This window comes from Mesoplodon bidens (assembly GCF_964165515.1).
Source record: "Mesoplodon bidens genome assembly, chromosome: X".
NCBI classification, from domain to species: domain Eukaryota; kingdom Metazoa; phylum Chordata; class Mammalia; order Artiodactyla; family Ziphiidae; genus Mesoplodon; species Mesoplodon bidens.
Window position 1 is genome coordinate 104,427,881 of NC_138163.1, and position 3,778 is coordinate 104,431,658.

The 3,778-nt window shown below is 54.0% G+C and overlaps 1 long non-coding RNA gene across 1 annotated transcript; it reads right to left on the reverse strand.

Moving 5' to 3' along the window:
• Positions 1-201: 201 nt before the first annotated feature.
• Positions 202-2,246, reverse strand: LOC308609572. The gene is made up of 3 exons (XR_014014314.1): positions 2,141-2,246; positions 1,234-1,304; positions 202-275 (listed from the first exon to the last, which is right to left on the reverse strand). It is a non-coding gene; the product is annotated as an uncharacterized lncRNA (long non-coding RNA).
• Between the last annotated feature and the right edge of the window lie 1,532 nt (positions 2,247-3,778).

Below are 3,778 nucleotides of genomic sequence, written 5' to 3' on the forward strand. Positions count from 1 at the left end.
GCCGAGCTCTAACCCCATTACCACACAGCTTCCTTCCTCCACCATGGCCTCGCAGGGCCGGGCTCCTCGGCCACATCTGCGGGGGTGTTCGAAAGGGACAAGGGAGAACTCTCCTTCTCACCACGTGGCCCCCATTGCCCTCGCATTCCCTGGATAATTCCTCCACCCTCTCCCCCTGCAGCTGTCAGAGGGAGGGAGGGCGCGACTTCTGATTAATTCCACAGCAGACAAATGTTCCTTGAGAACCCTTGGTTGGCAGAGCTTGTTTCTTCACCCTGGAGAGGAATATGGAGAAATTCAAAGAAAGAAAACAGACCTCTGCCTTCAAGGAGGTTAGAATCCAGTGGAGAAGCTATCATGTAGATACACTACTGCAATACAAATTCAGATTGTCCCTGCCAGCCCTTTTGTTTGGGGAGCCCCTCTCTCCTCTGGGTAGGGCCCCTGTTTATCAGCAGACCTTTTGGTCTGCAAAGATAATCCTTCTGAGTTTTTTTTAATGGGACTGGGGCGGGGGGGGGGGAGGACAAGGCAGGTGGCAGACGGGGGCAGGGGGAGGGAGGTTGTGAGTGGCAATGAGAGTCTATTCGGTTGACGGTGTGTGCTCCCAGGGACCCAGGGACTGGGTGCTCCTTTGGCAAATGTAAATATCAAACCAATAAATGCTAATGTAGCATGAAAAAGTGCTGATCTGGGAGAAAGTTCCAATCATTTAAAGAGCTTGTCGCAGAAAGCATTTAGGTGTTCCGGCTGCAAGGGAGCTGGGGAGGGAATCAAGGGGATGGAATTCGGAGCTCCCTTCTGGGTGGTAGTACTACCCTGGCCACCCATTCCAGGAAAAAGGGAACCAGCAAAGAGGGTCATGGCAAGGTGCTGGGGAGCGGGGGACAGTAAATAAGACAAAGCCAGAAAAGGGGGTCAAGTTCCTGAACATCTGGCACGAGAAGAGGGAGATAGCAAAGAGCCCTGTTATCAAGATCTCTGTGAACTTGACACCTGCCTCCATGGGTCTTTGCCCAAGGTCACTGTCATCCTGACGGGTTTCCTGAATGTGGCCCCAGCCACATCAGCCTGCCTTCAGGGACCGCTTTCTGATTGATGGCTCTGATCTCTCTGTCCCTCACCCCCTAGTCCCACCCCACCATACGCCCACACTTCTAACACACCTGTCAAGACCACACACACACCACCACCACCACCACCCCCCGCCCAAAGTCTGCCATACCTACCCACCTCACAGAGGCCCTGGAGGAACTCTGCAAATTCTTATGAACTTGATCCAATACAAATGGCCATTAAGGGACCTGTGAGATGAGAAAGCAGGGAAGTATGTGGGAGAGAAGACTCAGCTGGGTTCCAGGCCTGGCTCTGCCAGCTCTTTGACCTTAGAAAACATATCACACCTCTCTGAGCCTGGAAGCCTCAGCTGCTTCATCTGTAGAATGGGAATAACAACTCCCCCCTGGACAATTAAATGAGACAGTGATATATGTGCAAGGGCCTGGTAGCCTACACATCCAGCTGGTCGCGGGGCAGGTTGCCTGGGAGACGAGCAGCAGTGGGGGCCTCCACAGCCAGACCCCCCATGTGAATAACATCACACTCTGCCGGGCCCCAGGCTTGCCGGGTTCTCTTTTCTGGCCCCAGGACACTGAGCGAACACCTGAAGCCTCCTTACAGCACGGCTGCCTCTGAACATCAGAGAGAAAGAATGTTCAGAGGGAAAACCACTCATCCACCGTCCCTGCCTCCTGCTCTCTAACCCAATCTGGCTATCTGATCCAGTCAAGTTTACATCTAAATATCTCTGGAACCTGCCTCTTCCCTTTCCTTACATCCCTTTCCCAGAGCTGCCGCCTTGGCTCAGATCCTCTTCACTTTTGCCCGGAAACCTGCAGGCTCCCCACTTCAGTCTCCTCAACCCAGCCCCCTCTTCCTCGTGGCTGCCTCTGTTACCCCACTGCTCTGCTTCCACCGTCTTTCGGCCTCATCGGGCCCTGCCCTCACAGCCCAGCCCTCCTGCTCAGAGGCCCCAGAACCTGCTCCCGCACCTCAGGACCTTTGCATCTGCTACTTAAACAGGACAGCAACTTTGACCCGTCCTTTTTGGCCCAGCTGGAAACCCCGGCCTGTAGGTTACCCTCAGTGGGATGTGAGCTCCTTCCCATGCACTTTCTTCGCTCAGGGTTCGCACAGCTCTCAGCCTGGTAGGACAGTTATTTGGGTTTTCATGAACATGGACTCCCTCAGAACGCGCTCAGAAGCCCAAGGTCAAGCTCTGGAAGGAGAGTTTCCGGTAAGGAAGGGAAGCTGGGTCCTGAGCCTTAGCGGCTGTCTCTCCCTGATTCTTCCTTTTCACAACCTTGGGATCCTCTTTGAGACCTTGAGCCCGCTGTCGACCTAGGCAGAGGCATGAAAAGACCTTCCAGAACAATGTCAAGGGACTAGGGCAGAATAGTTAAGGCAGTTCTCAGTCTTTCAAACCCTCACAGAATGCTCTGAGCCAGGCCAAGCTCTGGAGATACAGCGAAGACCAAGGCAGACCCAGATTCTGCCCTCCTGGAGAAATCTGTTCTAGGGGACGTCAGCCACCATGGCATGAGGATGCTCAAGCAGCCCTGTGGAGGGCCTGTGTGGAGAGAACAGAGGCCCCCAGCCAGCAGCCAGCACCAACTTGCCAGCCACGTGAGTGAACCACCTTGGAAGTAGATGCTGTGACCCCAGCTGAGCCCTCAGACACCTGCAGCCTCGGCCGCTCTGACTGCAACCTTTTGAGAGAGCTGGGCCACAACCGTCCAGCCAAGCTTCAGATTTCTGCACCAGAGAAACCAAGAGAGTGGAAAAAATGACTTTTGTTGTTTTAAGCTACTAAGTTTCGGGGTGAGTTGTTACCCCGCAATACATAACTAATACTGTGCCACAGATGATTGAACTCAGGTGGGGTAATGGCACATATCATTATAGTAGCTCTCATCTGTTGAATACCCACTACGTGCCAGGCATCCTACTATACTCTGCACACCTTACCTAACCTGCTCTCCACAATGATCCTGAGGCAGGGCTTTTTATTCCCAATTCAGAGATGAGCCACTTATCCAAGGCCACACAGTCTGGGACACTGTCCTAGGGGCCTGTGTGAAGAATCCCGCCTCCTAGGCTCATCTCTTCCTCCTCATGTGTCCCACTCAGCTCGGACTTGGATCAGTGACCTATGATCAGGAAGGAACAAGGACTATCTAACAAAGATGCCTGTGTGGGATGCCCAGGGCCCACATTCCCCCAGTCCCCATTGCTCCCACCCATCAAAGAGAAAAGCCTTGGGAAACTGATGTGCACAGCAGACTGTATTTTCCAAGAATGGCTGTAACAATACCATCCATCCCACATGCTCTTCTACAATGTGACATTGACATTCCCTGTTGAGAAACTGGGTCTCCCCCCGCTTCCCTTGAATCCAGACGGGCTTGTGACTGTTTCAGTCAACACTTCCACTGTACGTGGACGCGATGCCGGGTGACTCCCAAGGCTGAGTCATAAAAGCCCATGCAGCTTCCACCTCATTTGCTAGAACAATCACACTTGAAGCCCTGAGCCGTCACATAAGAAGTCCCATCATGGGCTTCCCTGGTGGCGCAGTGGTTGAAAGTCCGCCTGCCGATTCAGGGGACACGGGTTCGTGCCCCGGTCCAGGAGGATCCCACATGCCGCGGAGCGGCTGGGCCTGTGAGCCATGGCCGCTGGGCCTGTGCGTCCGGAGCCTGTGCTCCGCAACGGGAGA